Here is a 7,804-nt window from a genome sequence, read left to right as displayed (position 1 = left end):
CCAGAATCTGAATGAAGTATCTGTAAAGTCTAATCATACAGAAAGCTTTTTTTTATACAAGAATGCATTGGAAAACACACGTGTGTTTTGCAGTCACAGGTGTTAATATTCACACAGCTGACACACAGGCTTATCACCACACTGGTTTCCAGAGCTGGTAAAGCCTCGACGTCACCTGTACACAAACTCAAAACTATCCCCACTGGTGAAAATGTTTATTTTTTATTTTTTTTACAAAATAAGAGCCTCAATGACTCAAATAAGTGTCGCACTAAAGTCAAAATTTTAAATTTAAAGTCAGTAGGTCGGTGACTGACAACTCTGTTTCACCTGTTGAATCTTTTCTACTTCAAGACTTTAACAATCCCGCAGCGTCTTATAATCCAAACTTTTATGAACCCGTGAGGCTTTAGTCATCACAGCGCTGGAAAAAGAATTGTCTGTGACACACGGAGAGTCTGCTCTGTGTTGTTTCACACCGGCCTCTGCAGAGGTCTGAGCTCTCTGAGTGCCCTCCTAGTTTTTTTTACAATGTCATGCCTCAGTTTTATGTATAAAACTTTTATAGTTTTATAAGCTGCTTTTTACTAGTTTTTTTTAATCTGTCAGTATGTCTGTGTGCTTTTGTCTGCTGTTGTTTTTGTTTTTTTGATGAACATGCAGAAAACGGTGGTATGTAAAAGCAGTTCCATAACAGAGTAAAACCACAATTAACCAAACGCTATAAACAGGCGACACTGGGACTGAAGTCGTCTTGTTTTATGCGCAGTTTGGTTGGTGGATGACACAAAGATCCCTCTGTGGAGTCAGTTCGGCTTCTCAATGTAGTATTTTTCTTCATGTAATAAAACATATAATAGAAATGTTTAATAGCGCTGCAGAATCGTAGGAGTTAAAAATAAGCTACAGCTTCCAGTCGTTATTCCTTACTAAACTAATACACTAAGCTCTACTTTGCACTTTAAAGCCAGTAAGATGTTAACTAAAAATGTTGAATTATTCCTTTAGTAAAACATCCAGATGTGTTGCTGTTCTCGACAAAGACAAGCAATTACAACTTCATGCATAACCTACGAGCCTTAATTTTCTGCTTCGCGATCAAAATCTCTCACTTCTGCTGATAGAATCAAAATGCCACAACTTGAGACCACCACCTCCTCCACCTCCTTGACCAGGGCCAGACCCTCCATCCCACCTCTTTATCTGATGACATCAGTGATATGGAGGATCCTCCTGACCCTCCCGGTGCCCCCAGGTCCAGAGAGCATTGATAGGCCGCTGCATACTGATGGTAATGCTAATGGGGAATACCAAGGCTGGTTGGTGCCTGACAGCTGATAACAGATTGGGGAGGAGAAGGGGTGATGTTGGGGTGAATGATAATCATCAGGGTGAGGTGAAGTTAGGAGTGTGTGTGTGTGTGTGTGTGTGTGTGTGTGTGTGTGTGTGTGTGTGTGTGTGTGTGTGTGTGTGTGTGTGTGGAGGGAAAGTGAGGTGGAAAAAAGGTCAGGAGGAATGTGTGAGGCGTGGCCGGGCTCTCATTAGTCGACTTCACAGCAGGGAGACATTATGGAAACATCAGGTCCCATTTACATTTAAATTCTAAATTCTTAGTGTTTAGCTAATGCTCCTCTTCAAAATGACCACGTCAACACGAGTGCACCTTCATTTTAAAAGTGCATCTTTTGTTTTGGTACTAGATCCAAATTAGAGGCCGAGCTTTGACTTGTTCATACTTTTTTTTACAGTGCGGCTGCTCCTGAAAGTGGAGCAAGAAGCATATTGACACGAGAGATCAATAAACATATTGGTCCATCCATATATCAGGTCTGTTTGAGTGAAAGCTCAGACAATAAGGTGGTTACTTACAGTGGAGATTTAAAAAAAAGTGAATAAACTTTGTTTTCTTTCCGTTTACAACTTTTTTCGAGTCCAGCACCCAGTTGACTCGTGGTTTCTCTGGAAATCACAAATCAGACGACTGATTTTGACACAATCTGATCAATACTTGTAGGAAATTAAACATTAAATTGGCTACAACAGGTTCAGTTGTGCAGCTGACACAGTCTAAACTGGTGGAGGTGTGCTCATCTTCACAAGACATCTCTATAAACGTAGGTAATGAGCAAACATGAGAACTCAAAGTGCAGACTTCTGCTCGTGAGCTGGTGTCTCAGCACAAGTGTGCCCTCTTCAGAGATCAGAGATTAAACAATGTTGCACTGGGAACCAGGATGTGCAGATCAATATGTGTGAAAAAGACAATTACAATGGATAATATCTTGACGAATTTTATGTACATAAGGTCTATAGGTCTCATAGAGTAAAAATCAAACGGTGCAAAAAGGGCTGAAAGAGAGGCGGAGGGGGGAACGAGGAGGACCAGAAATAAACCACATTGATTTCCTGTATTTCATGAAACGTCATGAAAATAAACCAATAACAGCCAGAAGCTTTTCAGCAACGTGGTGAAGGAATTTTTTTTCTCTTCTATTTTTAACTTAAACAATAAAGTTGAACTCACACAGTTTTGGTGTCTTTGGTCAGTGACGCCACCGTCTGCTTGTCCCGACCTGAAGGCGATCGACTCCCACGCTGGTTTGGTGCTGAAGCCTCCCATTGTTGTGTGTTTGTGTTAATCATTACCTGCGATGTTCGCAAGACAATGGGACAAGCAGAGAGTTTTGGGCTTTGTGATGCAGGCGAGCACTGCTGCCAAAACACAGGGCTGAAAGAGAGGCAGAGGGGGGAGGGGGGAGGAGGGGACAGAGAGGAGGGTGAGGGTCCCACAGCAAGAGAGCTGCTATTAAAACATGTCATCTGATGAGCCAGTGCTGCTGTCACTACAAACACATGCTGGGTTCAAACACACAGAACTTTAACATACTGTTCATTAAACATCCTGCGACGATCTGAAAGTTTCTAAAGATACCAAACGTGCCAGGAGAGAGAGATGAGAACAATGATGCATAAAAACAAACATCCAGGATATTTCCCACACATGGGAAAGTTGAATTTGAAACCCAGTATAATCATATATAGTTTTGAAGAGCTGGAACAAGCTGATACATCGTAAACTGTTCAACAGTGTGACATAAAATGACAACCAATATCACAAGTGAGGTGGAAAAAAGAGGTCACATATAGACTGTATTAATATATGTATATTGTTACTTACGTCATATTATTAGCAGCAAAGTGATGTGATTATACTTGATGCTCTCTGTGCATGTGAAACCTGATTTTGGATTTACATTTTTCACTTTTTGACCTACTGGTGTTGAAACTAATGTTTAGTTTAGTTTTAGTTTTACTTTAGTTTAGTTTAGTTTAGTTTAGTTTAGTTTAGTTTAGTTTAGTTAGAATCTCACTGTAAAATACTTGCGGCTGAGTTGCCAGTATTTTCTGCTGTCATTTATTTTAACTGTAGGATTACTGTACATTAATATAGATTGACAGCAGGTTTTATAGTTGTTTTACAGTAGTTAAGTTTAGTTTAGTTATGTGGTCCACATTTCATTCTCTTATTTGAAGACCACACAAACACAAACACACACACATACCTACACACACCCGGCTGTTTTCACGAAGATGGATATCAATGACAGCCAATGTTTTCCCTCGCCTCTTCTCCCTTTCTTCTTCTTTGCTCCTCTAATCACATCCAGCAGGGGAGTCCCGTTCCCCCCTCTCTCACACAGAAGGCTGAACCCTGTCTGAACCCTGCTGCTTTAATTAATCTCACTGACTTTGTTAATTATTTGTTTGGCTGGCTAGCTGGCTGACTGCCTGTGTGTTCGTGTGTGTGTGAACGCGTCGCTCTTTGAAGTATTTGGGACGTATGCCACGGCTGAAACAACCCCACTGGCCCAGCACTGATAACCTCGAGCAGAGGAGGAGCAGGAGGATTCCCCTCTTTCTCTTTCTCTCTCTCTCTCTCTCTCTAATTTTCTCCTCTGTGACGTCACTTTTCTTGGATTTATCTGCAGCGAGAAAATCTCACCACTGATCTCACACTGATCGAGAGCATTGTCGCCTGATTCATAAACAGTGGAGAGTCAGGCGAGGATGTGATAGATTTCTGCAGGTTTGAAAATTGCTGGAATAAATTAGGATTTTACAAGGATGTCTTCTTTTTTGGTCATTTTATAACTCTAAATCATCACTATCGGTTAATAAAAGACTGTATCCAGAGCATTAATAGATTCAAGTTGAGACCCAGCAGCATTATCTCTGTGGTCTTGTGACCTCCCATCATGTTGCACTCTTTCTTCGGTGTGAAATGTAACACCTGGCGAGTCAATCAGGTGACAAGAAAAACTCATTGGGACAACAATGTATTGTTCTTACATTAGAGTTAATCCTTAACCATCACTATGAATGTGAATCCGGCCACGGCCTGAGTCATTTGGACACAGATTTACATTCACACTGAATTACCAAAATTATATTAAAATAAAGAGGGTGTTTACATGTGTACAGTAGATGGTTGTAGTTTTATGTTTACTGATAAAATAGAAACGCCCTGTTCAAACATTCAAATCGTTAGTCACCTCATTTTTCTCTTATTAATTCCAGATGGATTAGATTATATTTTATTAACATAACAAAACAACATTTCAATAAATGTTTCACTAAATGTCCAAAACCACAACATGTGCATTTTAAATGTTTTTATCTTAGTTCAGGTTGAGGAAAGATTGTGCTCTTGGTTGCATAATGAAATAGTCAATGGCTGTGGGGCATGATTACTTTTTTACAATACGCAACTAAAACTACAATCAAAAAGAGTGTTTCTGTGGTTTACAGGCGCTATTTGTAAAAATCTTCTAAATCTGCATATAAACATCATTAGCTCTGTATGCCATAGTGTAGGTGTGATTATAACCTCTTGTTTAATACAGACAACAGCCAAAGCAACAGTCACCACCACTCACTCCTGGCAAGAAATCACATTTAGCAGCGGAGAAAACTATTTAAAAAAATATCCCTCTGAAACCAAACCACATGAAAGGAACTGAAGCAGCATCAGGAAATTTCAACATACAACATAATATATTACTTATTTACTTATCACTAAATAACATCAAGTCCATCATTACCCAACGATCTCTGCTTGACAAAGATCTGAGGACCGAAACGTTGTGCTTTTTTTCCATATTAAAGTTTTTTGCAAGTCAAAGGACAGTGTGCGGGCAACTTTTTTTTCTTTTTTCCCATCATTCCCCACCACAAAAACCTCCCTGTAGTGAAGTGGAAAACAAACATTTCTACCGATGACTTGTTTTTCCTTCAAAATGCATTCGGCAAAAAAAAACGTTTCAGTCATATTTAGGAGACAGGGTTGGTACATAACTGCAGGAGCATCACTCGTGTCATGTTTTGCATTTGTTTTTCCTTTGATTCACACTGATTTGGCAAACAGAGATTAAAAAGTGGAAACAATTGAGAACTGATAAAATGTCTCTTTTACTGGCTTGTTTCTCTCTTTTTCTTTTAAAATGTATTTTTATTGTCTATAATGTTAATGTATTTCTGTAGGGCACTTTGAAGTGCCTGGTGCATGAATTGTGTTATACAAATAAATTTGCCTTGCCTTGCCCTCAATGTAAAGAGTCATATTGTGTGCATGTGTATAAAAAGGCACATTTCTATGTGGTGTATTCACATGTGTGTTGTTGCAGATAGTTGGCTGGCAACAGAGGGATTACTGCCGTCCAAACACTCAGTGTGATATACCCAGGATGTACGTGCGGAGACGTGTTTGGTTAACCTCAGGACTGTGGCTTTGAGTGAACGCAGACTCCCGGCTGCAGTATTCTGGAGGAAATCCGGTAACGTGTTACATATGGGGGGTATTATTCATGATTACAGTTCAATAAACAGAAAGAGAGGATGGAAACGGATCTGTGGTCTGACTCTTCCTCCTGACCTCTCTTAACCAAGGATCTCCTGCCTTCTCTCCTCCTCTACACGTATTTCCTTCCTCATCCCTCTACATGGGGCAGGTTGTTAGTTTCTCCGTCGTTTCACTATATCTTTCTGATATCAGCTAAAAATAACCTCAAAGCTGTGATACAGTAACGTGTTATTCTAGTTCTTGTTAAAGATTTATTTACCTTTTGGGTCTTTTTGGCTCTCATCTTCAAGAAACGACTGCAGGACATACTTTTGTTATGATTTCTCTCTTTTTGAGCAGGTTTTTAACCTTAATTAGTCGTGAACACAGGAAACAGAGAGTCGAGGCATCGTCGAACCACTCGACCAAAGTGCCAGAACAAACTGGAGAAATGTATCAGTTACACCTTCACTCTGTTCAGTTCATTCATTGATGCCAAAACAGGGAAATATTTCCTCTAAATGGCTTTAAAATGTTTTACATTTTTTACAGAAGCACAATCCATCACATTCAGGTGTCTGCAAAGAAAATACTGAAATACTCAAGACGGCAAAAAGTCATGTCATCGAATCATGAAGATTATATAAGACAGTGTACTGCTCCTCATCTCCCCTCTCATTTATATCAGGTTTTAGATTTAGATTTTATCCCACATAACACCTGTTGTGACAGATAAACGTCAATATGTTACAAATGCAGTCTTTGTAAATGTTGTGTAAGGGTTTTGAGATGTTCCATAAAGAAACCATATGAGTTCAAAGGGGGAAAAAAATCTTTTCACCTATATATCCAGCCAAAAGACACTTATCTGTCACTGCTTTTCCTCTGTGGCCCATGCCAAGGCGACGATGCCTCCCTTTATGTCCTCAATCTCGGTATTTGGCATTCCCCTGGACACAGCTGTGAGACTTAACGTCGAGCCATCATAGGATGACACAGATCTGTGTGAGAGACACAAACAATTGGTACCGTCACAGCACCTAAGGAGAGTTAAATCTTTATCTTTAAATTTATGCTTGAAGTCAAGAGTTGCAGTTTGTGGTTTGTCTCCTCAGAATTGAGGTGGCATCATGCACACTTGTATCGATGACTCCTCTGCTTTCCTTGGCCAAACTCAATAAAAGTCTTCAGAGTAAGACATCCAGGACTGCAGCACATTTGTGAGAACAGTATTTTTAGTACTGGCCTACAATACATCTATACCTACAATATATTTTCAGTATCTGCTCAGTCACATTCAGTCTATCAGTGCTAAAGAAAAAACATCCACACACTTCACACTTTTTTTATATGAATGATCAATACCAGGACCAAATTATACTCAGTCAAACTGGGTCCTAAAACAGATCTCTGTATTTCTGTCACATCATCATGTGACTGAGCTGAGAAGACGTTTCAGGGAGGACAGAGGGTGTGGCAGGAGGGGGGCGGTGGTAATAGATAGGGTTCAAAGGGCCTCGGGGTGACATCTGGGGGTGAGAGATGGCTGAGCGGGATGAAGAAGGACAGGAGAGGATGAGGGAAAGAAAGAGGGGAAGCTAGAGGCCTGGATTGAAGGTGAGAAGGTCTCATACTTTACCTTTGCTCTAAGGTGAGGGATGCAGACAGTGGACGCAGACAAAGAGATGAGCATGTGAACAACATGCAAAACTACAACATATGATTGCAGCTCGACAGCCAGCATACTCAGTCATCTGTCCACTTCACCTCCCCCTGTCTCACCTTCTTCAAATACACAACAACAGGAAATTTAAGTGTCACAAAATGAGTCTGATCAACATCAAGTTTAGCAGCAGGTAAACTCTGCCACATGTTGCCCATGTGAGCGATGAGTGTACACATTACAATGATGGGAGTGGTTCTGCCATGATTTTACAGAATCTGAGGTCATATAAAAATTTGAAA

The sequence above is a fragment of the Trachurus japonicus genome, chromosome 14 (assembly GCF_045865225.1).
Source record: "Trachurus japonicus isolate A0001 chromosome 14, Traja_1.0".
Lineage (NCBI taxonomy): Eukaryota > Metazoa > Chordata > Actinopteri > Carangiformes > Carangidae > Trachurus > Trachurus japonicus.
The sequence above is the reverse complement of the archived record's forward strand: the minus strand, read 5'-3'. Positions refer to the sequence as shown.